This window comes from Aethalodelphis obliquidens, unplaced genomic scaffold (genome assembly GCF_003676395.1).
Source record: "Aethalodelphis obliquidens isolate GAN/ISIS:26980383/991018 unplaced genomic scaffold, ASM367639v1 scaffold24, whole genome shotgun sequence".
NCBI classification, from domain to species: domain Eukaryota; kingdom Metazoa; phylum Chordata; class Mammalia; order Artiodactyla; family Delphinidae; genus Aethalodelphis; species Aethalodelphis obliquidens.
This window is the reverse complement of record NW_020837968.1, coordinates 15,177,259-15,204,133: the sequence shown is the minus strand read 5'-3', so window position 1 is coordinate 15,204,133 and position 26,875 is coordinate 15,177,259.

Sequence of the window (26,875 nt, the reverse complement as noted above, 5' to 3'; positions counted from 1 at the left end):
TTATCTTTATCAGGGCACAGTTTCCTGTGAACGTTTGAAGGACTTTCTGCACACAGACATGTGGAGTTATAGTTTTCTCTGATCTATAGAAAAATACTTGGCTGTTCCTTTCTTGTCTAAGTCACAAAAAAGCCACAACTGTAAGCCAGGAATTTTGTACCAGGCCCCAATAGTCTTTTCTTTAAATTCCAGAACTCTAAAGCAAAATCAAAGAAGGATCTCTTCTCCAGCCTCTTACTCAGGGACACTGGGGAGCCCTGAAGCTTGGTAGGTTCTTGGTAGGCGCTGAAGTAGCTAAGTTTGGTGATAACTCAACAGGCTGTCTCTAACTGAGAGAATGCCTATGATGCTTTGTTGGCACATACAACTTCAGCGAAATTATATAATAGGCAAAGCAGGTCTTCAGAAAGAATTCCAGTTTTAGTTTTGCACTCTTGATCCATATTGGCAACTCTTGACCTCCAAGTATATTTTTTCTTTTCCTGGATTTGCTTAAATATAAATAATACATGTATTTTTGGTTTTATTTTAGATATAATTTACTTCAAACATTCAGAAAATAATGTAACATATACTTATATACCCATTATGAAGATTTAATAGATTTATAATTTTTGTTATATTGGCCTCATCTTCTTTTTCTTCTCCATTTTTTCTGGAAATGAAATAAAGTATCAACTACAACTCAAAACTTAATTTTACATTGCTTTTCTCTTCCTCATCTTTAGAAAAACATTTTCCTGAGGTTGGTATATATCACTCTTGTGAATGTTTTTAAAAAATGATTCTTTACATAGGGATATATTCATAAATAAGGTATTTACATAAATATAATGTCACATGTATTCTTTTGCAAATTGCTTTTTGCCACTCAACATTATGTTTTGAAACTTTGATTCATTTTAAATTCTGTGAATATACCACAGTTTGTTTTCTTTTTCTACAGCTTTGAACATTTTCCCCTGCCTCTTATGTGCTTATGGAAGAGTTTTCCATAACAGAAAGCCTAAGAATAAGTCTTCAACTTTATTAGATATGCCAAATTGCTCGTCCAAGTGACTGTACCAATTTATATTCACACCAGAACTGAATGTTTTCAATTCCCTACACTTTTGCCAACATTTGCTATTATCAGGATTTTATTTTTTTTGCCAATTTTGTGAAAGTGAAATAATATCTCTTTGTTATTTTAATATACATTTCCTGGTTTTTCATGGATCTGGGCAGTTTTTCATGTATTTATTGATAATTTGTGTTTCTTTGTAAGTTGCATGTTTATGTCCACTAAACATTTTTCTAATGGATGGTATATCTTCTTACCAATTTGTAGGGGTTATGCAAAGTTTTTTATATGTATTGCAAACACATTTTTTATAGTAGCTTGACTTTTTTCTATATCTATATAATGTTTTAAAATTCTAAGATATTTAGGTATACCAATATTTTTCTTTAAAATTTTTATTTTTGTGCATTATTTAATAAATCCTTTTCTATGCTGAAATAAGGATAATTTTTTGTATTTTATCTTAAAGGTTTCAAAGTTCTCACTTCATATATATATATATATATATATATATATATATATATATACATATTTAACAATTTGACATCATGTATGTGATATATGTGATATAGGGTAAGTGTTGTGTATGTGATATAGGGACTTATTTTTTTTCATTTCCATTAAGAAAATAATCACTCCAGGATGATTTTTCAAATAAACAATGGGCTTATTTATTTATATATTTTTCCTAAAAATATTACATGACTGCTCAAAATTTGGCTCTTTTCTGGGCCTTCTTCTGCCCTTACTCCCCAGGAATTGGACAGAGTCTCTTTGACCAGCCTTGGACCAGCACAGGAAGACATTGCTTGTAAGGAGCCTTGCTCAAAGGTTCTCCAGGGCTCAGGCAGCTTTTCTGGGAAACAGAGAAGGCTGTGAACATGTGGACAACACATTCTACTACCTTCTAGAATGTTCATTCCAATCTGCAATGATGAGAGATAGACAAATTTGGACCTATGTATACATAAGATGTTGGAGAGAGACATGAAATAAGTTGCTGTTTTATCCTTCAAACACCCCACTGATGAATTCTTGGAGTAAGGACAGACTTGAACTAGTGTTGAGGAACAAGAGGGTTAGTTGGCTATGGGGCAGCAACAGTCCAGTCCAAGCTAAGAACATCTAGTAAGAAATGTGTGCAGAACCAAGCAACACCTCCAGATCCTCTAGGGATGGCTTGATGCATTATTCAATTCAGCTCCAGATGAGTCTAAAGTCCAGAATGATTTTTATTTTATTTCATTATTTTTTTTTGCAGTACGCAGGCCTCTCACTGTTGTGGCCTCTCCCGTTGTGGAGCACAGGCTCCGGACGCACAGGCTCAGTGGCCATGGTTCACGGGCCCAGCCGCTCTGCAGCATGTGGGATCTTCCTGGACCGGGGCACGAACCCACGTCCCCTGCATCGGCAGGCGGACTCTCAACCACTGCGCCACCAGGGAAGCCCCAGAATGATTTTTAAACCAGTCTATCCTTTCCTCACTATTTTTAATGCCACCTCTGTTATATAGAAAGGTCCTGTACATTCGTGAGTCTCCTTCCAGGGTGCACTGTTCTATTGATCCCAACCTGTGCCAATAATATTCTGTTTTAAACATGATGACTTTATAAATAATATTTATATTGAATTGTGTCAATCCCTCCCCCACTTGTAATTCTTTCTCTTCAAATTTATTTTGCCTTTCTGAACTCGCTATTCTTCCATGTGAATTTTAGATCACTCTGTCAAGTTCTGTTCATAGCTCTGTTGCATTTTTATTATAATTACATTGAATTTATAGATTAATTTGGTGATAATTTCCAGCTATGTGATTTTAGGCATTCCCATCAATTAATATAATTTATTTTTCAATTTACTCTGTCTCCTTTTATCTGCTTCAATATTATTATAATTTACTCTGAAGAGTAAGATCTTTTATCTTACTTATCTTTTATCTTAGATTTACTCCTGTGTTATTCATTGCTTTTTTGCTTTTGTAAGATGTGTTGTATTATTTTTCCTAAACATTAAATATTTTTTGTTCCTAGTGTATAGAACTGCTATTGATTTTCATGTAAAAATCTTGCATCCAACAACCTTGTTTATTAATTCTTATAATTTGCATGTAGATATTGTTTAATTGTCTATAAAAATAATGTTTGCATGCAAAAACCATACTTGTGTTCCTTCCTTTCCAAGTATTTTAGCTGCATTTCATTTTCTTGTGTAATTACACTGGCTAGGGTCTCAAATACAATGTCAAATAGAAATATCATTAAAGGCAACCATTTGTTGTTCTCTGATTTTAAAAAGAATATGTCTAATATACAAATATTGTAAATTCATATACTTTAATTGAGTCAAATTAAATTGATAAAAGCTATTAAAACAAATAAGTTTTTATTAGATAAATGATTTCTTAATCTATTAAGATAATTCTTTCTGTCCTTTAAAGTGTTAATGAGGTAAATTAATTTTCCAACTGTTGTATACAAAATTATTCTGAAACAAACCAAATCAGTAATTATACATTATCTTTTATTGTTTTTTAATTACTGCATTCAGTTACTAAAATTTTACTTCTTTGAATCTGTTTTCATAAGTGAGAATGACTTACATTGTTCTTTCTTGGACTCATCCTGACTGATTTTATTATCAGTAATATACTTGCCTCATAAACTCTATTGGAACACTTTCTTGATTTTTCTATTTTCTGAAACAGTTTGTAGATGATACAGATACTTTTCTCTGAAGTTTGGTAAACTTGCCTCTAAAACCAGCATGATTTTGTTGTTGTTTTGTTTGTTTGCTTTGGTTTTTTAGAGAGTTGATTTTATTATACTGATTATTTTGCTTAATGGTTATAAGATTTTTAGGATTTTCTAGTTTTTCTTGAGTGTGTTTTAAAAAAAAGAACATTATTTTTTCTAATATTTCAAATTTCTTGTCATAAAATTATTCATAGTATCATTTTCTTAAAAAGTGTTATCTCTAGTTAAGTTCTTTTAGAGTTTCTCATATTATTTATTTGTGTCTTTTCATCATGCTTCCACAGGCATTGTCATAGTTTTCTCTCTTTTATTAACCTTTGCAACTAAACATATTTTATTTTTGTTTATTTTCTCTATTTTGATTTGTATTCTACTTCTCAATTTCTGATCTTAGCATTATTATTTCCTTCATCTTACTTTTTTTCCATTGTTGTTCTTGACTTTGTTAATTTTATTTATTTATTTTTACTTTTAAGTTTATACACCAGACTCTAAATTTTGTTTGTAAATTTTACTTACTTATTTTTACTTTAAAGTTTATATACCAGGATCTAAATTTTTCTCCAAGTACCATTTTAACTACATCACATAAGTTTTGACATATGGAATTTTTATTTTCACCACCAAATATTTTCTAATTAATATTTTATATCTTCTTTGTCTCATACATTAATAAATTAATAAGTCTTTTAAATAATTAAAGAATGGGGACACCAATTTCTATTTGGTATTTATGTTTATTTTATTGCACTGTTCTCAGAGAACAGGGTCAATATAGCAGATCTTTGGAGTTTGTTGAACTTGCACTAATCCATTATTTTGAGAAACCTACTTAAGATGCAGAGACATATTCTGCCTCATGCAGATTATCACATAAGCCATGTTTTCCTGATATGCTGTCTTTGGGAAATCAAAGCCAAATCCTTTGCCTTATTTTTTTAGTATAGACCCCAAATATTCTAAATTTTGTAAGGGGAAAAACACAGTTTTAGCCCAGGAATACTGAAACATCAGTAATCACAAAACTTCATACAAAACCCTAGTTTATTTTAAAGGATTAAAAAACTCCCTAGGCACAAAAAAAGTCATGCAATAGGCACACCTTTTGGAAATATCTTTTTGTGAGTATCATTTTGCTCCATGCTAGTGCTACTTGTGTTCTTACAACAGAAGTTGTAGACAAAGGGGATGTGAGAATTCTTCTGCCTCAAACATTTTTTTCTTTTTTATTACTTTCAAAAATACACATTTGGGGGTAAAATTTTGACAGCTCTGAATAGGAATGTGTCTATTGGGTCACAGTTTTAACTGGCAGCTCTTTATCCCTTATCTTTGTAGTGGAATATAAAATAATAGTGAACCTTGAAAACTTAAGGTGTCTTAGATTAGACGAAATATATGGTGTTTCAGATACCTGGGATTCCATGGGGTAAAATTTTTCTTTCATCTACTGGATCTCTGAACTACATCTGTGATGTTGTTAAGTCATTAACTAAGTTAAGCTTTACATTTTTTACTTTATAGGATTGTTGTGGGGGTGAATGAGTGTATCTAAAACACTTAGACATTAACCTGGGACCCAGTATATGCTACACCAGAGTCCTCATCAGGCAAGGGCACTGAATCAGAAAGAGCATCTGGGATGCCCACAGATGCAATTAAGAGGAAAGAGTCTATATTCTAACATGACCAGCAGCATGTAAAAGGTTATTTCTTATGGCTTTCTTTCAGACCAATTCAAATACATATTGGTAGAAAATGCAGGTGTAATCTGCTTTAAATTTGTGGGTTGTCTTTATCCCTCCATGTGTGTTTGCTGTATTTACTCTTACGAGTCCTTTTTTTCATCAGGATGTCTAGTCTTTTGTCTCCTGCCTTCCCACCCACCCATGATCCATGATGCTATTTGCTATCTGTGCAGCAGGGCAGCTCCACTTGAAGGCTTGATAAGAGCAGTTGGAGGAGTGGGAACAATAATTATTCTTGCCAACATTTATAGTTAAAGTCTCTTCAGCAGCTCTTATCAGACTTGCAGTGGAGAACTTGCTGCTGACAAGGCTAAAATTACAAAGAGATTCTTTTATTTATTCCTCAGTGGAAGCATGGGAATAAGATTCAAGTTAGAAAAATCAAACTGCTCAGCTATAGCTTTGCATATGCGCTTAAACTGGAACTCTTCTGCCTTCATTCTCAACTCTTTTGTTACTCAGTCCTTGTCAGGCTATTTTGTCCCACTCTGAAGCCCCAGGAACTCAGCATCCTTCCCACCAAACACATGTCATTCCTGTAAACATCGCCCCTAATACTTTGGTTCTTCCATGCCTTTCTGCTCACTATTGGAGGAATGTCCTTTTCCCTATTCTATTTTTTTTTATCTCCTAATTGCTTTTCAAAGTTCAATGGAAATTGCATCTGTCCTATCACTTTTTAAGTTTATTGAAACCTTTATCAAACACTTAACCTTGGCAAGTGTTTTGCCAAGTGCTGAGGAGATAGTGATAAATGAGACAAAATTCCTGTCCTCAGGAATCCCATAGTGTACCGGAGAAGACAAACCAGTAAACAGATAAATTTCAACTCAATCTATAAGAGCTATTACAGAGATATAAACAAAAAATCTCTGAAAATACAAAGGAAGGAAGTCATAGGGTGATGTGGAAGTTTTAATGATGTGACACCGGAGCTCTACCTAGAGAGATGAATGGAGATTTACATTATTTAGAAAGAAAGGCTTCCTGTGCAAAGCAGAATATACTAAACATAAGGTTGTAAAAGGAGTGGTTGCATGAGAAGTCAAATGAGTGACAGAAGATGGTAAATTGAGGCCATGATGTGACTGACCTTGTATATTAAGCTCAAAATTTGTATTACTGTGGAGCTAGCAGTGAGGAGGCACAGAGGTTTATAAACAAGATGTGATCGGTTTTGTTTTTCTAGAGCCAAGATTCTGGCAGTGGTTCATTTGTCAAATGTGGCCCCAGATACCCACAGAGTACCTGTTCAACTTATCAGAAATAAAGACCTCAGATATACTAAATCAGCTTCTCCTGGGGATGAGCACAGGCCAAAGGAATCTTTATTTTTAAAAACCTCTTAGGACTTGTATGATTTAAAGCTGATTTGGGGATCCCTAGGTAAAGGATGGAAACCAATTGTATCTCTACCACGATAAAACCATTTGCATTTCTGCAAGATAAGAATCATTTGTATTACTATCCATTTTCTACAATGTATAAGTTGCAAAATAGGCTCAAACCCTATAAAATGAGATAATCCCAGAGCACCAACTAGAGAACATCCAATAGTCCATTAAAAGACATCTAGCAATCCCTTTTGCGTTTTCATACAATTTTTCCTAACGGAACAATGGGGAAATTTTTGGAGAGTTTTAAGCAGAAGAGTGACATGTTCTGATTTACATTTTGAAAAGATCACCTTGACTGTGTTTTTCTCTTACTGCATTTATCAGTCATTTTATCATTGATTGATAATAAGTTTTGTTTTTCACACTAGACTGTGAGTTTTGTAAGAGCAGAGATAATATCTTTTTCGCGATTATGCTGAGATATTTCACCATAGTGCATAGCACAGTGCCTGACAAAATGGTTGATAATCAAAAAATACTTGTTAAAGTGGGAGGAATCCAAAGGACTTGTTGACTGATAAGATGCAGCGTCCAAGCAAGCAGAATTCCAAGCTTCTGGTTTGGGAAACTGGTGGAAATGGATATCATTTGCAGAGTAAAGAGTATGGGACTGGGAACAGACTTCCAAGAGAAGATAAAACTGCCTCTCTTCAATGTCTTTTGGTATCTCTAAGGGAGACTGCCTAGACCTTCTTCAAACCTGGATCCTCCTGACTGAACAGCTGGAATCCATTTCCCAGCCTGGCTCATATGGTTAGTTATGGCCATTTGACTGAGTTCTGACCAATGGGGTGTGAGTGGTAGTGATGTGGGCTCCCACCGGGATGTACTCATACATGGTCCTCTTCCTCTTCTTATTTTTTTTTAAATTATTGAAGTATAGTTGATTTATAAGATTATATTAGGTTCAGGTGTACAACATGGTAATTCAATATTTTTATAAATTATACTCTATTTAAAGTTATTACAAAATAAAGTCTTTATTTCCCTGTGCTGTACAATATATCCTTGCTGCTTATTTATTTTATACACAGTGGTTTTGTGTAACTTAATCCCATACCCCTAGCTTGCCCCTCCCTGCTTCCCTTTCCCTAGTGGTAGCCACTAGTTTGTTCTCTCTATCTGTGAGTCTGTTGTTGTTTTGTTATATACATGTGTTTGTTTTATATTTTAGATTCCACATATAAGTGATAACATGGAGTATTTATCTTTCTCTGTCTGACTTGTTTCACTAAGCATAATACCTTCCAGGTCTATCCATGTCATTGCAAATGACAGAATTTCATTCTTTTTTATGGCTGACTAATATTCCCTTGTGTATATATATATATATATATATATATATATATACCATATCTTCTTTATCCATTTATCTGTTTTGGGACACTTAGGTTGCTTCCATATATTGGCTGTTGTAAATAATGCTGCTATGAACATTGGGGTGCATGCATCCAATTGAATTAGTGTTTTTTTGTTTTCTTTGGATATATACCCAGGAGTGGAATTGTTGAATCATATGGTTGTTCTGTTTTTAGTTTCTTGATGAACCTCCATACTGTTTTCCATAGTGGTTGCCTCAATTTTTAATCCCACCTACAGTTTCCTGAAAACTATAAAACGCTGATGAAGGAATTTGAAAATGATACAAAGAAATGGAAAGATATCCTGTGTTCTTGGATTGAAAGAATTAATATTGTTAAAATGTCCATACTACCCAAAACAATCTACAGATTTAATGCAATTCTTATCAAAATATCCATGAGATTTTTCACAGAACTGGAGCACATAATCCTAAAATGTATATGGAACCACAAAGGCCCCTGCATTGCCAAAGGGATCCTCTTCCTTCTTCTGACTGGAAATCAACAGCTAGAGGCACTGTAAAAGCCACATGTTGAAGATGGCAAAGCCTCCATTATCCTAGGAAAGCTGGGCTTAGTCTCTGTTTCCTCTGGGTTCCCACAGTGTTTAAAAAATACTTTAAAAAGTATTTTTTATTTAGCATTTACTTTGCTTTGTTTCACAGTATAATTATGTACATTTTGATCTTTTTCTCATACTTGTAAGCCTATAATGTAATGTTTCTCAAAGGGGTGCTGTTCGTATTTTGGACAGGGCAATGTTTTATTGTGTGGGATTGTGCTTAGGTTACCTGAGAGCCATCCACTAAAAGCCTATAATTCCCCCCACCCTTCACCTCCCCACTTCACAGAGCAGTCAGCGTGACAAAGAACTGCCCTTACTTAACTACCACTCCAAGAGGATAATGTCCAGGATGCTATTTTTTCTGTGTTTGATAGAATAAACAAGGAAAAACACCTAAGTTGGAAAGAGCAGTGTCAGTCCTAGCTCTATCAGGTACTAACTGGGTAATTTTAGATAAGTCTGTTACTTTGTATCTTCATCTGTAAGTGGAGGTCAATAGAATCTATCCTATAGGGTTATTTTAAGAATTAAATAATGTGAGTAAAGTTTTTGGACATAGTAGTTGTTTGATATATTTTTGCTTCTATACCTCCTTTACTCTTATTTAAATTAAATGGAAATTTACAAATATTTATAGCATTCTTTCTTTTGGAAAAAGTCTATGGCTCAAAAAAAATTAAAGGAAATGTGTACATGTGTAAGATTGTGGCTATATGTGCCTATTGTCATGAGATTCAGAAAAACATTTATGGAAGAATTCCAACTATTTATCACAAATTCTTTATTTTATAGAACTTAACTTGCTGCAACTGACAACATAACATAAATGACTTTTATAGTTTGAAAAGAAAAAATTCAATAAAGAATCTAATAGCAAATTTGAAATCAATTGAATTGGGATGGACAGCATAGCTCTTGGTTTGGTAAGAAAGCAAAGTGTGAGCTCATGGGCTGTTCCTGATGGATGGATTTTTGGTTTGCATTTTGCATTTGTTTTGTTTTTAGGGTAGAAGTAAAAAGAAGAAGAAAATGAGATCTTTCCAAGCCTGCCCGAAAGAAAATGAGAAATACGTCATTGTCTCTCAAAGCACAAATGTGGTGAGGCCGCAACAGGGGCTCTGCAAGGTGGCTTGTTTGACAGTATGTGAAATTGAAGCAGGGCCATTTGTCATGGGTGACACAGCAGAGACTGTGCTCCACAGCCTGGGTCTATAGACAGGGGGAGGAGGGGGACAACCTCCTCGGGCAGTGCTGCAGCCTCCCCCCTTTTCCTTCTGGTTCCTGCTCTTGGGTTTCTCTGGGCCAGGAGCTAGGAGGAGCCCACTTGTGCCTGAGGCATCTATTTCCTTCACTGAGTAACCCAAGGCAGTGGCAGGGGAGGGGCAGCACAATAAAATAGAGGTAGCATTCTGCTACCCAGGAAGGTGAGTGATCTTGGAATATTTGTTTACAATTTAGAAAATCAGGGTCTACATGATTTTGACTTGACTCATAGTTGATGTTCAATAAATATTTGTATTTTTAAAGAAAAACTATGAATAACTGAATCTACTGGATATCACCCTTCTGTCAGCAAGAAACATACATGTACATACAGGTTTTGTGAGATGAGATCTTTCACAATTACAAACACCAAGAGAAACAGGACAATTAAAGAAGGATTTGTGTTTAATTAGTTTTGTAAACCATTTTTTTAAACAGTAAAGACTGGAGAGTTAGGGGAAAATTGTTAATGAGAGCTGCTATGTCAAAACTAAATGCAAGATGGAGCCAGGTAATCTTCCCTGAACTGTCCTAAGATATGAGTATGAGATACACTGGTATAATGGGACACATTGCTTTGGGGTTTCTATATCCTGTCCTTCCTTGCTAAATAATTACACAAACAGAAGCTTAGCCATCTGATTATTGATAGTTAAAAAATATTGGTCAAATATTGTGTACATGCTAATGCCTTTGGCATTGCTGGGCATGTCAGAGGCAGAGAGGGAAAATGGATTGTTCCCTCCCCCATATATTTCATATACTTCTCTGATAGAAGTGACAGGGTTTGCGTGTTTGTTATCCATCAAACAAATTCCCAAAGCATGTCTTTTTGACAGCACCCTCCCCAGTGATGAGAACTCTTTTACCTTCCAATGTGTTATGGTATTTCACAAATCCCCTACTACACAGTGTTCACAAAGGAAAAATACACATGGCAGTGGTGTCAATTGATAGATATGCACCACAAAATAATCAGAGGGCTGGGTAATCCCAAGGGGGGTGTGAACACTCATGACTAGAAATTTCTAGACTGGAAAAATACATTTGTTAACACAGAACATTTTGGTGAGCAAAGCACCTGGCCACTTGCTATAAATTTGTATTTTTTATTTCATGGCCAGTTTTCCTCTTCCAGGGACTTAATTATCCCATGTACATTGCTCCCAGCAGAGACACAGAGAGACACACAGCAGTCTCATTTAATCTATTAGATTTCTTTTTTCCACTCCCTCAAGGTACAGAGGCAAATTCCGATTTAGTAATCAAGGCCTGAGTCATCGAATAAATAACTCAATTTCTCATCCTTGTTCATTGAGCCAGTTGTATGAACAAACACGATGTTTTTTTATGGCAAGTGTGCAAATGGGTTTACCAGGATATTGCATTCATAAATTGCATAAAGATGCCAAAAATCATTCAGAGTGCAAGAGCAGGGAGAGTGGTTTCAATGTCTTTTAAAATTGAAGCATAGTTGATTTACAATGTTGTGTTAGCTTCTGGTGTACCACAAAGTGATTCAGTTTTTTATCAATCTATCTATCTATCTAACTATCTATCTATCTATCTTCTTTTTCATATTCTTTTCCATTATGGTTTATCACAAGATATTGAATATAGTTCCCTGTGTTATACAGTAGGACCTTGTTGTTTATCCGTTCTATATAATAGTTTGCATCCACTAGTCCCTAACTCCCAGTCCTTCCCTCTACCACCTCCCCAGCCTTGGCAACCACAAGTCTGTTCTCTATGTCTGTGAGTCTATTTCTGTTTCGTAGGTAACTTCATCTGTGTCATAGGTTAGACTCCACATATAAGTGATATCATATGGTATTTGTCTTTCTCTTTCTGACTTGCTTCACTTAGAATGAAAATATCTAGGTCCATCCATGTAACTGCAAATGGCATTATTTCATTCTTTTTTATGACTGAGTAATATTCCACTGTATATCTATACCACATCTTCTTTATCCATTCATCTTTATCCATTCATCAAATGTCGATGGACATTTAGGGTGTTTCCATGTCTTAGTTATTGTAAATAGTGCTGCTATAAACATAGGGATGCATGCATCTTTTTGAATTATAGTTTCATATATATTCACTCCTGGATATATGCCCAGGAGTGGGATTGCTAGATCATATGGTAACTCTATTTTTAGTTTTGTGGAACCTCCATACTGTTCTCTATAGTGGCTGCACCAATTTACATTCCTACCAACAGTGTAGAAGGGTTCCCTTTTGGAGATGGATCTTTTTTAAATGAAGGTTCAGCAGATTACTTCTCAAATTAAAAAACTATGACCCCTTAACAAACTGATAAAAGTAACCTTAAGGTTCTAGACTAGCTCATAGGAAACAAGGGTGGTAATTATTTTTTTTCAGAAAGGTAATCTGTTGTATAGAAATGGTTGGGGCATCCACTGTCCATTCATTCATTCATTGAATTAAACATCTTTGAATGCTCAGGATGTTCCAGACACTCTCTCAATAATAGAGATATAAAGGTGAATGAATCACAACCCTTGCCCAAAGTTTTTCACATAAACAAACAATTACAGATAGTCCAGTAAGCTAATGATGAAAATATGCTCAGGGCATTGTGGAATCATCAAGAAGAGGCATCAGCTCAGCCCAAGAGGGTTCACAAAGACTGTCTCACAGAAGCTGGCACCAAGGAGGAGTCATAAGAAATAGCCAAAGCAGTGAGGGTGGGGGACTGGGGTAGGAGAGGTAGTGAGGAAGAAGACAGTAAGAACTATTATGTCTCCCTTTCCTGAACTTACTCAAGGAAGACCCATTGTCTTAGTTTGAGTCACCAGAGCAAAGGGACTGTAAGCAGCCTTGTAGAGAGAGCACCAGCTGGTGAAGTATTACTCGCCATCTCTACCAGAGTAACAATAGCTACCACTTACCACTCACCCACCACAGGGCAGGGAGTGTGCTAAGTGCTTCACACGCTTGGTCTTCTTTAATCCCTTTGGCAACCCTAACAGGTTGATATTCTTTCTCTTTTGGTCTCATAAAATAACTCAAGTACATGGTTAAAATTTCAATATTTCTTAGAGTCTATTTCTGTTTTGTAAATAAGTTCATTTGTATCATTTTTTAGGTTCCACATATAAGTGATATCATATGGTATTTGTCTTTTCCCGTTTGACTTCACTTAGTATGATAATCTCTAGGTCACAGACATCGAAAACAAACTTACGGTTACCAAAGGGAGAAGTGGGGGGAGGGATGAATTACGAATTTGGGATTAACGGATACACACTACTATATATAAACTAGATAAACAACAAGGACCTACTGTACAGCACAGGGAACTATGTGCAACATCTTGTAATAACCCATAAAGAAAAGAATCAGAAAAAGAATATATATATAAAAGAATATATATATATATATATATATATATATCTGGATTACTTTGCAATAAACCTGAAACTAACACAACATTGTAAGTCAACTATACTCCAATAAAAAAATCAATATTAAAGAATGGCAGTAAACAAAAAGTAAAATTTTCACAATCTATCCCCATGTTCCAACCTACTTTTCTAAAAAACCCTTTCTAATATCTGTCATCATCCTCCAAAATGTGTTTATATCCTTATTTCTTGATTCATCCATTTTAGACTGTATATATTGACATTTTCTCTTAAGCCACATATATTTTTACAGAAAAGTTTGAAAATTCTCTACAGTGGCAAATAAGAAAAACTGAGAAATAATGCCATGCAATCACGTTAAGTATAAAGGATAGGGGAAAGTACTCTCTCTCAAAGCAACTTTGCTCCTCCGGTAAATGCAAAGGGAAAAATAAATTTTAAAAGAATGTAAGTGTATTCTTTTTATGTGGTTACTCTAAATGTATTTCCAGCCATCGTCTTCTCTCCAAAGAATGAGGTACGAGCCCATCACTGAATGTATTTTTCCTGTACAAATCCCTTAATGACCTTTTTATATATTTTATCACAAGAGCCATTCCTATAAAATTTTATCTTACTCTAGACATTCATATTTACTAAAGACATGCAGCCTAAAAAGATTAGCTCTGACTCTTTCAAACAATCATAGTAGACATCTTTGGAGCCCTAGTAGTAAGAGAACTAGGATGGTGGGTGCTGGGCACTCTAGATTTATTCCTGAATTCTGACTATTTTCAAAAAAAGCAGCCAGTCTCTTGTCCTGCACACTTTTATCATCACTGCTGTTCTGAAGACTTCTGTTAACAATCTTCTTATCCAACACCTCTCTTCCAAATTAAATTGCAGCTCTGAATGAAAATCTCAGGACTGCCATTTGGTCTCAACACTCCCTTCACTATCTTCTGATGACCACTAAAGTCAGGTCACTGGCAATGCCCAGGAGAGCCCCAGGTCTGGGATAAGATGGTGGGGCACAGCTATACATTGGCCATGAAGACACAGCCACTAAAGCTCTAGATTTATATGACCACAGCTTGAGATGAATACTAAAAGAGGCCACCAGCCTGCGATGAACTATTCATCCATCTATCGTGCTGACCTGTGGGAGTGAGAGGAAATGAGAAATGGGATGGGATGCATGCAAGAAATATGCTCTAGGGTTTTTCTGCAGCAGTGTTCTGTGTTTTCTTAGATTCTGTGTTTATCTATTTGGCACCCATTAATCACGAAGCCAAATTAATGGCCAAAGTTGTTTACATTTCTCTTGTGATCCAGCTTTTGCAGGTGTACAAAATTCATATCATAAGCCCTCCAATCTGTCCCAAGTCCATACAACCAACCACCTCCTTCATCCAACTTTTACACATCAAGCCAATATTTTCCCAGCCCTAAATCAACCCAGAGCCAGGTACCAAACAACTAGGGACAGGGGTCCATGCCCCAGAGCCTGCTGGAATTATTCTAACTAGCCAGTTCTAAGCTGTTTCCTCTGCCTTGCCTTGCCTTTCTTGTGGACTCCCCAGTAAAGGTGGTAGCCTATGCCTTTCTTTCACTCTTGCTTCTGCCTCCGGATCAAACCTGGTGTCTCCCCACGGGGCCATGTATGGCATGGCATGGGGAGACAGAGTTCCCTTCTCTTGCAAACTATAAGTAGTAAAATCTTCTTTTAAATCATCACTCAGTCACTTTTATAAATTAAGACCTAAGAACACATAAAGTATCACCTAGGCACAAATCAAGTAGCTCATTCAGTTATTAGAGTAAAATGAAGACTAAAACTATAGGCTCCAGAAGAGTAAGAGCCGCCCTCTACTTCGCTTCCTTTATGGCAACTTGGAACGCACATGCAGCAAAATTCACTAGGAAGCTAGCGATTTCTACATCTTCTTTTATAAAGCTCCAATATAAATATTGTCTGCTGGCCAATATTCCAGTCCCTCCATTCCAAATGTATCAAGTTCATCCAAAGGAAGGGGCTGAGGTTAGCAGAGTAAGAAGAGAGAAATTTTATTCTTAAATCAGTGCTGAGGCTTGAGCTCAAAAAGTAATTCCCTGTACAATCAATCATCCCTACCCTGGTCAATTGGTCAATTAGTAGTTCTGATTGAATATTCCTGAAAGGAGCACCAGGGACAGATACTGGTGAACTAGTGGATGGTTCACTATTCACTGAAGATGCTCACAATGTTTCCACATGTGGGAAAAGTGAGTATGCAGAGATGACTAAATATACAGTCAACATATGGAGAAATTGTGCTTTGGGTTATGCCCTTAAGAAGCTGTTATCTTCCTGGACAATAAAAATAAATGCCTAGAGATAGTGATTGCTTCTGGTGCTGGATAAAAGCCTAGTCATCTGGCCTGACTTTATGTGAGGATTCTCAGATGTACACATAGAAGGAAGCAACTGTTTTCTGCCTAGGTGCTATCTTCAGTCCTGATGAAACCTTCAGATTTGACAGAGAGAGATGTTGGAAGAAAGGGTCTAATTTAGGCAGAAGGGGATCTAGTGGCATGTGAAAAGAGGTGACATGGAGGAGTGTTTTTAAATCCTCCCCTCAGATATAAAGCTGAGATTGAAAGTGAAAGTGGTCTCTAACAGCCAGCTCAGAGGAGTCAGATAAACAGAAGAGGATGTACTACTTTTCCATATTTGAATAATACCCAGGTTTCAGACCTAGGTGGGAATCCTGAATCTGTCACTTGCTGTGTGACCTTGAGTAAGCTACCTTGCCCTCACTTCTCATCTGTGGCTGGGAGAAGATAATAACCTTTACAGGGGACAGCAATGCGAAGCACTTCGCATTGTGTGAGTTTGATAAATATTCACTATTATTTGCCACCTTTACAATGTTATCTGTTTCCCTGTATGTTTACTTTTGAACACAGCAAAGTAGAAGAGCTCTGGAAATGTCCCCCTGTTTTGTGCTGGTCTCAGCCTATTGACAGTGATGCTATCAGCTAGGAATGCCTGGGGCCCCTACTGCTTGTGGTGAGCCCCGCTGCCCCCAAACACATTTCCTCAGACCCGAGAGCCAATTGTGGCTGGACTGGCCTTTGTGGTTCTTATTATAAGAGGTACCTCAACAGCAACTATCAGGGAACTTTGAAAAAACAAGATATATTACTCATAGGTCCTGGAGAGTACACTGCATGCCCAGGACCACACAGGGAGGTTCCTGGTAGAGAGAGACAGAGAGAGCTTGGACCTGGGGTTCTACCTTTATTGGAGTCAAGAATGGGGTACTTAGAGTTTCACAGGTTCACTCTTTACTGGTGAATTAAAAAAAATAAAAGTGGGTATTAAAGTGCAGGAAGGGAAGAGCAAATGGACAGTTACCTAGGTCACATGGGGGCTTTCTAAAAGGGGAACTTCATGCATGGGGTGGCCTGTCTCTTTACCTAGTTGTGTAGCTGGTAACGTGTTTATTCAAGATGGATGTCCTGGAAATGGATGTCTCTGCAATCAAAATCTTAATGTCAAGCACTTACACTGCAATCAAAACAGCTAATTTTCAGGCACTACATCCCCTCCCTGTGCCCTGGCTCAAAAATGGTAGTTTCAAACATCAGCTCCAGCATCTGTGGGATGGATGGTTTGGGGAAATTGATGCAACTTCACACCTTGTGTTCATTGTTCCTATAAAAAGGGAATAATCATGATGCTCCAAATGTGTTGGGGAGACTAAAGACTAATACAAATAGAGTACCTCCATGGTGTCTGATTGCTTCAACTACCTGGGCACGTCACTTTTCTCCATGTGCCTCTGTTCTTTCCTCTGTAACATGTGGGTAATGATGTGCTTACTTCACTTGTGAGGTTTATTTGAGTTAACTGTGGAGAAGGCTTAGAAGAATCCTGGGACATAGGAAATGTAAAATAGTGGTTATTGTTACAAGTGCTCAGTAAATAAGAGCTGCTTCTGCTTCAGATGAAGGACGATGGTGATGATGATGATGATGATGATGATGATGATGATGATGATGAACGTAGGGGTGAATTCTCTGGTGCCTGTTCTAAAGAAAAGAGTTGTTCTGGAACGTGAAAAGGTTTGGAACTGAGCAGTATATCTTCTCCTTGTGGGCCTACTTGGTGAATATGTTCTTAAGAAAATTCCCACCACCTGAATACTGAGGGGCTGACTATGGGGCACCCAGGTGAAGTAGTTGATTGAACAATTCCACTTAGAGGACACAGTCTGCCTCACATTAGATGCCCAAATCTGTTCTTCCTCTAGCCCCTCCTTCTAGTTTCCAAGGAAGTCATTCGCAATTTTCTTGTTTTTAACCCCTGTCATCCTATGTCTATTTATTCACTAGGTTATATAAGTTCTACCTCAAAAGTATACCCAAATCGACTTTCTCCTCTTTTATTTTTCTTGAAACTGCTCAGTACATTTAATGTCTCCCTTCCAGCCATGTCCACTCCCCGCAAAGGATCCAGTCAATTGTGCAGACCTAGCCTTGCCACCTGGAATGTTCCTCACATCTCATCTTGCTCCTGTGGCAAAATTGCTGCTTCAGGTCCAGACGATGCTCTGTGTCCAGCTTCCCATCTCATGTCCTTGTGATATCAAATTACCTTTTGCCTCCCGAGGCTGTTTCATGCTGGATGGAACCTTGGATCCTTGTGGCCTGTCCCCAAATCCCCAGGCTAGATTACTCAATCCCGCAACCAAGACTGTCCATTGGGAACTCCAGATCCTGCCAAAGTCTTGGGCCTCACCTGCCCAAGAGGGAAGTTTGACACACCTTGTGCCTCTGCTGCTCTTTCATCTTCTCTCATCCAAATTGTTGAACCTGATTCCTAACCATGTTCCCTGGGCATCAGTTTCTACCCATTCCTACCCACTATCTCCTCTGTTTCCAGAGTGAAGCAGGATAAATAATGTTTTTTGGTTTTTTTTACATCTTTATTGGAGTATAATTGCTTTACAATGGTGTGTTAGTTTCTGCTTTATAACAAAGTGAATCAGTTGTACATATACATATGTTCCCATATCTCTTCCCTCTTGCGTCTCCCTCCCTCCCACCCTCCCTATCCCATCCCTCTAAGTGGTCACAAAGCACCGAGCTGATCTCCCTGTGCTATGCGGCTGCTTGCCACTAGCTGTCTATTTTACGTTTGGTAGTGTATATATGTCCATGCCACTCTCTCGCTTTGTCACAGCTTACCCTTCCCCCTCCCCATATCCTCAAGTCCATTCTCTAGTAGGTCTGTGTCTTTATTCCTGTCTTACCCCTAGGTTCTTCATGACTTTTTTCCCTTAAATTCCATATATATGTGTTAGCATACGGTATTTGTCTTTCTCTTTCTGACTTACTTCACTCTGTATGACAGACTCTAGATCCATCCACCTCATAACAAATAGCTCAATTTCGTTTCTTTTTATGGCTGAGTAATATTCCATTGTATATATGTGCCACATCTTCTTTATCCATTCATCCAATGATGGACACTTAGGTTGTTTCCATCTCCTGGCTATTGTAAATAGAGCTGCAATGAACATTTTGGTACATTACTCTTTTTGAATTACGGTTTTCTCAGGGTATATGCCCAGTAGTGGGATTGCTGGGTCATATGGTAGTTCTATTTGTAGTTTTTAAGAAACCTCCATACTGTTCTCCATAGTGGCTGTACCAATTCACACTCCCACCAGCAGTGCAAGAGTGTTCCCTTTTCTCCACACTCTCTCCAGCATTTATTGTTTCTAGATTTTTTGATGATGGCCATTCTGACTGGTGTGAGATGATATCTCATTGTAGTTTTGATTTGGATTTCTCTAATGATTAATGATGTTGAGCATTCCTTCATGTGTTTGTTGGCAGTCTGTATATCTATGGAGAAATATCTATTTAGGTCTTCTGCCTATTTTTGGATTGGGTTGTTTTTTTTTTTATTATTGAGCTGCATGAGCTGCTTATAAATTTTGGAGATCAATCCTTTGTCAGTTGCCTCATTTTCAAATATTTTCTCCCATGTTGAGGGTTGTCTTTTGGTCTTGTTTATGGTTTCCTTTGCTGTGCAAAAGCTTTGAAGTTTCATTAGGTCTCATTTGTTTATTTTTGTTTTTAATTTCCATTTCTCTAGGAGGTGGGTCAAAAAGGATCTTGCTGTGATTTATGTCATAGAGTGTTCTGCCCATGTTTTCCTCTAAGAGTTTGATAGTTTCTGGCCTTACATTTAGGTCTTTAATCCATTTTGAGCTTATTTTTGTGTATGGTGTTAGGGAGTGATCTAATCTTGTACTTTTACATGTACCTGTCCAGTTTTCCCAGAACCACTTATTGAAGAGGCTGTCCTTTCTCCACTGTATATTCCTGCCTCCTTTATCAAAGATAAGGTGAACATATGTGTGTGGGTTTATCTCTGGGCTTTCTATCCTGTTCCATTGATCTATCTTTCTGTTTTTGTGCCAGTACTATACTGTCTTGATTACTGTAGCTTTGCAGTATAGTCTGAAGTCAGGGAGCCTGATTCCTCCAGCTCCGTTTATCGTTCTCAAGATTGTTTTGGCTATTCGGGGTCTTTTGTGTTTCCATACAAATTGTAGAATTTTTTGTTCTAGTTCTGTGAAAAATGCCAGTGGTAGTTTGATACGGGTTGCATTGAAACTGTAGATTGCTTTGGGTAGTAGAGTCATTTTCACAATGTTGATTCTTCCAATCCAAGGACATGGTATATCTCTCCATCTATTTGTATCACCTTTAATTTCTTTCATCAGTGTCTTATAATTTTCTGCATACAGGTCTTTTGTCTCCTTAGGTAGGTTTATTCCTAGATATTTTATTCTTTTTGTTGCAATGGTAAATGGGAGTGTTTTCTTGATTTCATTTTCAGATTTTTCATCATTAGTGTATAGGAATGCAAGAGATTTCTGTGCATTAATTTTGTATTCTGCTACTTTACCAGATTCATTGATTAGCTCTACTAGTTTTCTGGTAGCATCCTTAGGATTCTCTATGTATAGTATTATGTCATCTGCAAACAGTGACAGCTTTACTTCTTCTTTTCCGATTTGGATTCCTCTTACTTCCTTTTCTTCTCTGATTGCTGTGGCTAAAACTTCCAAAACTATGTTGAATAAGAGTGGTGAGAGTGGGCAACCTTGTCTTGTTCCTGATCTTAGTGGAAATGGTTTCAGTTTTTCACCATTGAGGATGATGTTGGCTGTAGGTTTGTCATATATGGCCTTTATTATGTTGAGGAAAGTTCCCTCTATGCCTACTTTCTGCAGGGTTTTTATCATAAATGGGTGTTGAATTTTGTCAAAATATTTCTCTGCATCTATTGACATGATCATATGTTTTTTCTCCTTCAGTTTGTTAATATGGTTTATCACATTGATTTGCGTATATTGAAGAATCCTTGCATTCCTGGAATAAACCCCACGTGATCATGGTGTATGATCCTTTTAATGTGCTGTTGGATTCTGTTTGCTAGTATTTTATTGAGGATTTTTGCATCTATGTTCATCAGTGATATTGGCCTGCAGTTTTCTTTCTTTGTGACATCCTTGTCTGGTTTTGGTATCAGGGTGATGGTGGCCTCGTAAAATGAGTTTGGGAGTGTTCCTCCCTCTGCTATATTTTGGAAGAGTTTGAGAGGGATGGGTGTTAGCATTTCTCTAAATGTTTGATAGAATTCTCCTGTGAAGCCATCTGGTCCTGGGCTTTTGTTTGTTGGAAGATTTTTAATCATAGTTTCAATTTCAGTGCTTGTGATTGGTCTGTTCATATTTTCTATTTCTTCCTGATTCAGTCTTGGCAGGTTGTGCATTTCTAAAACTTTGTCCATTTCTTCCAGGTTGTCCTTTTCTTTCTTTCTTTTTTTTTTTTTTTGCGGTACATGGGCCTCTCACTGCTGTGGCCTCTCCCGCTGCAGAGCACAGGCTCCGGACGCACAGACTGAGCGGCCATATCTCACAAGCCCAGCCACTCCATGGCACGTGGGATCTTCCTCAACCAGGGTACGAACCCGCATGCCCTGCATCGGCAGGCAGACTCTCAACCACTGTGCCACCAGGGAAGCCCCAGGTTGTCCATTTTATTGGCATAGAGTTGCTTGTAGTAATCTCTCATGATCTTTTGTATTTCTGCAGTGTCAGTTGTTACTTCTTTTTCATTTCTAATTCTATTGATTTCAGTCTTCTCCCTTTTTTTCTTGATGAGTCTGGCTAATGGTTTATCAATTTTGTTTTTCTTCTCAAAGAACCAGCTTTTAGTTTTATTGATCTTTGCTATCATTTCCTTCATTTCTTTTTCATTTATTTCTGATCTGATTTTTATGATTTCATTCCTTCTGCTAACTTTGGGGATTTTTTGTTCTTCTTTCTCTAATTACTTTAGGTGCAAGGTTAGGTGGTTTATTCGAGATATTTCCTGTTTCTAAAGGTAGGATTGTATTGCTATAAACTTCCCTCTTAGAACTGCTTTTCCTGCATCCCATAGGTTTTGGGTTGTCGTGTCTCCATTGTCATTTGTTTCTAGGTATTATTTGATTTCCTCTTTGATTTCTTCAGTGATCACTTCATTATTAAGTAGTGTATTGTTTAGTCTCCAAATGTTTGTATTTTTTACAGATATTTTCCTGTAATTGATATTTAGTCTCATAGTGTTGTGGTCGGAAAAGATATTTGATACAATTTCAATTTTCTTAAATTTACCAAGGCTTGATTTGTGACACAAGATATGATCTATCCTGGAGAATGTTCCATGAGCACCTGAGAAAAATGTGTATTCTGTTGTTTTTGGATGGAATGTCCTATAAATATCTATTAAGTCCATCTTGTTTAATGTATCATTTAAAGCTTGTGTTTCCTTATTTATTTTCATTTTGTATGATCTGTCCACTGGTGAAAGTGGAGTGTTAAAGTCCCCTACTATGAATATGCTACTGTCGATTTCCCCTTTTATGGATGTTAGCATTTGCCTTATGTATTGAGGTGCTCCTATGTTGGGTGCATAAATATTTACAATTGTTATATCTTCTTCTTGGATTGATCCCTTTATCCTTATGTAGTGTCCTTCTTTGTCTCTTGTAATAGTCTTTATTTTAAAGTTTATTTTGTCTGATATGAGAATTGCTACTCCAGCTTTCTTTTGGTTTCCATTTGCATGGAATATCTTTTTCCATCCCCTTACTTTCAGTCTGCATGTGTCTCTAGGTCTGAAGTGGGTCTCTTGTAGACAGCATATATATGGGTCTTATTTTTGTATCCATTCTGCCAATCTGTGGCTTTTGGTGAGAGCATTTAATCCATTTACATTTAAGGTAATTATCGATATGTATGTTCCTATTCTCATTTTATTAATTGTTTTGGGTTCGTTATTGTAGTTCTTTTCCTTCTCTTGTGTTTCTTGCCTAGAGAAGTTCCTTTAGCATTTGTTGTAAGGCTGGTTTGGTCGTGTTGAACTCTCTCAGCTTTTGCTTGTCTGTAAAGGTTTTAATTTCTCCATGAAATCTGAATGAGATCCTTGCTGGGTAGAGTAATCTTGGTTGCAGGTTTTTCTCCTTCATCACTTTAAATATGTCCTGCCAGTCCCTTCTGGCTTGTGGAGTTTCTGCTGAAAGATCAGCTGTTAACCTTATGGGGATTCCCTTGTGTGTTATTTGTTGTTTTTCCCTCGCTGCTTTTAATATGTTTTCTTTGTATTTAATTTTTGACAGTTTGATTAATATGTGTCTTCGCATATTTCTCCTTTAATTTATCCTGTGTGGGACTCTCTGTGCTTCCTGGACTTGATTAACTATTTCCTTTCCCATATTAGGGATTTTCAACTATAATCTCTTCAAATATTTTCTCAGTCCCTTTCTTTTTCTCTTCTTCTTCTGGAACCCCTATAATTCGAATGTTGGTGCGTTTAATGTTGTCCCAGAGGTCTCTGAGACTGTCCTTAGTTCTTTTCATTCTTTTTTCTTTATTCTGCTCTGCAGTAGTTATTTCCAATATTTTATCTTCCAGATCACTTATCCGTTCTTCTGCCTCAATTATTCTGCTATTGATCCCATCTAGAGTATTCTTAATTTCATTTATTGTGTTGTTCATCATTGCTTGTTTCATCTTTAGCTCTTCTAGGTCCTTGTTAAATGTTTCCTGCATTGTGTCTATTCTATTTCCAAGATTTTGGATCATCTTTACTATCATTATTCTGAATTCTTTTTCAGGTAGACTGCCTATTTCCTCTTCATTTGTTAGGTCTGATGGGTTTTTATATTGCTCCTTCATCTGCTGTATGTTTTTCTGTCTTCTCATTTTGCTTATCTTACTGTATTTGGGGGTCTCCTTTTTGCAGGCTGCAAGTTTGTAGTTCCTGTTGTTTTTGATTTCTGTCCCCAGTGGCTAAATTTGGTTCAGTGTGTTGTGTAGGCTTCCTGGTGGAGGGGACTAGTGCCTGTGTTCTGGTGGATGAGGCTGGATCTTGTCTTTCTGGTGGGCAGGTCCATGTCTGGTGGTGTGTTTTGGGGTGTCTGTGGACTTATTATGATTTTAGGCAGCCTCTCTGCTAATGGGTGGGGTTGTGTTCCTGTCTTGCTAGTTGTTTGGCATAGGGTGTCCAGCACTGTAGCTTGCTAGTCATTGAGTGAAGCTAGGTGCTGGAGTTGAGATGGAGATCTCTGAGAGATTTTTGCCATTTGATATTATGTGGAGCTGGGAGGTCTCTTGTGGACCAGTGTCCTGAAGTTGGCTCTCCCACCTCAGAGGCACAGCACTGACTCCTGGCTGGAGCACCAAGAGCCTTTCATCCACACGTCTCAGAATAAAAGGGAGAGAAAGTAGAAAGAAAGAAAGAAAAGAAAGAAAGAAAGAAAGAAAGAAAGAAAGAAAGAAAGAAAGAAAGAAAGAGGAAAGAAAGAAAGAAAGAAAGAAAGGAGGGAGGGAGGAAGGAAGGAAGGAAAGAAAGAAAGAAAAATAAATAAATAAATAAATAAAATAAAGTAAGATAAAATAAAGTTATTAAAATAAAAAATAATTATTAAGAAAAAAATTTTTTTTAAAAAAAGCAGACGGATAGAACCCTAGGACAAATTGTGGAAGCAAGACAAAATCTCACACAGAAGCATACACATACACACTCACAAAAAGAGGAAAAGGGGAAAAAATAATAAATCTTCCTCTCAAATTCCACCTCCTCAGTTTGGGATGAATCGTTGTCTATTCATGTATTCCACAGATGCAAGTACATCAAGTTCATTGTGGAGCTTTAATCCGCTGCTTCTGAGGCTGCTGGGAGAGATGTCCCTTTCTCTTCTTTGTTCTCACAGCTCCTGGGGCTCAGCTTTGGATTTGACCCCGCCTCTGCGTGTAGGTCGCCTGAGGGCATCTGTTCTTCGCTCAGACAGGACGGGGTTAAAGAAGCCGCTGATTCGGTGGCTCTGGCTCACTCAGGCCGTGGGGAAGGGAGGGGTACAGAGTGCGGGGCGAGCCTACGGCGGCAGAGGCCAGCATGACGTTGCACTAGCCTGAGGCCCTCTGTGCGTTCTCCCGGGGAAGTTGTCCCTGGATCCCAGGACCCTGGTAGTGGCGGGCTGCACAGCCTCCCGGGAGGGGAGGTGTGGATAGTGACCTGTGCTCGCACACAGGCTTCTTGGTGGCGGCAGCAGCAGCCTTAGCATCTCATGCCCGTCTCTGGGGTCTGCACTTTTAGCCGCGGTTTGCACCCGTCTCTGGAGCTCTTTTAAGCAGCGCTCTTAATCCCCTCTCCTCGCGCACCAGGAAACAAAGAGGGAAGAAAAAGTCTCTTGCCTCTTCGGCAGGTCCAGACTTTTCCCCGGCCTCCCTCCCAGCTACCCGTGGTGCACTAGTCCCGCCTGCCCCGGCGGGTGAGCAGACAAGCCTCTCGGGCTGGTGAGTGCCGGTCGGCACCGATCCTCTGTGCAGGAATCTCTCCGCTTTGCCCTCCGCACCCCTGTTGCTCTCCTAAGCTTTCCCCCTCCACCATCCGCAGTCTCCGCCTAAGAAGGGGCTTCCTAGTGTGTGGAAACCTTTCTTCCTTCACAGCTCCCTCCCACTGGTGCAGGTCCCGTCCCTATTCTTTTGTGTCTGTTTATTCTTTTTTCTTTTTCCCTACCCAGGTACGTGGGCACTTTCTTGCCTTTTGGGAGGTATGAGGTCTTCTGCCAGCGTTCAGTAGGTGCTCTGTAGGAGTTGTTCCACGTGTAGATGTATTTCTGGTGTATCTGTGGGGAGGAAGGTGATCTCTGCATCTTACTCTTCCACCATCTTCCCCTCGTCTCTCAGGATAAATAATGTTTTGTTGAATTCAAAATATTCAACAGGTTTTGAATATTCATGTTCAAAACTCCAGCCTCCACTGACTTCCCAATTCCTTCCAAGTCAAGTCTGGATCCTCCTGGTGCAAAAAAGACCCTCCTCAATTTGCTCTTATCCCTGGACATCCTGGCTTTCTTATCATTTCTGGAATATGCTAATCCCTTTAGCCCCTCAAACTTAGCAGGCACTGTTTGGTCTATTGTGCACATCTTGCTTCCATTCTGCTCCTCCTCTGCTGCCTAGTTGATTGTTCTTCACGTTTATGAACCCAGGTCAAATGTTTTTTTCATTTTAAAGCCTTGTCTGACTCTTCCAAAAAGAATCAGGCTTCTGCTCTTCCATATTCCCATAACATTCTGTTAATATTGCCTTTCAATACTTCTTATTTCATTGTACTTTATTTCATTTTATTTGTACTTATTTCATTCAAAAATACATATTAAGTCTTTATTGGGTTCCTGGCATCTTCAGGGCTCAGGGAACAGAAAAATAAACACAACAGTCTCTGTTCCTGCCTACATGGAGCTCACATTTTAGAAAGAGAACAGACGGTAAATGTGACAAATGCCTAAGCAAGGTATGTGCAAGTTGTGGTAAGCTCTGAGCAAAAGAGAAACAGGCAATAGTACTTAGGAAAGGACAATGTAGATGTGGAGTGTGGTGGTTGATTTTATGTGTCAATTTGACTGGGCCATGGGATGTCTAGATATTTGGTCAAACATTTTTCTGGGTGTGTTTATGTGGGTGTCTCTGGCTGAGATTAATATTTGAATTGGTAGGCTAAGTAAAGCAGATTGCCCTCCCCAGTGTGGGTGGGCCTCATCCAATCAGCTGAAGGACTGAAAAGTACAAAAAGACTGAGTGAGGGAGAATTTGCTCTCCCTGCCTGACTGCCTTTGAGCTAGGGCATTGGTCTTCTCCTGTCTTCAGATTCAGACTCAGACTGGAACGTACACCATCAGCTCTCTTGGGTCTCCACCTTGCTGGCTGCAGACCTTGTGCTTCTCAGCCTCCCTAAG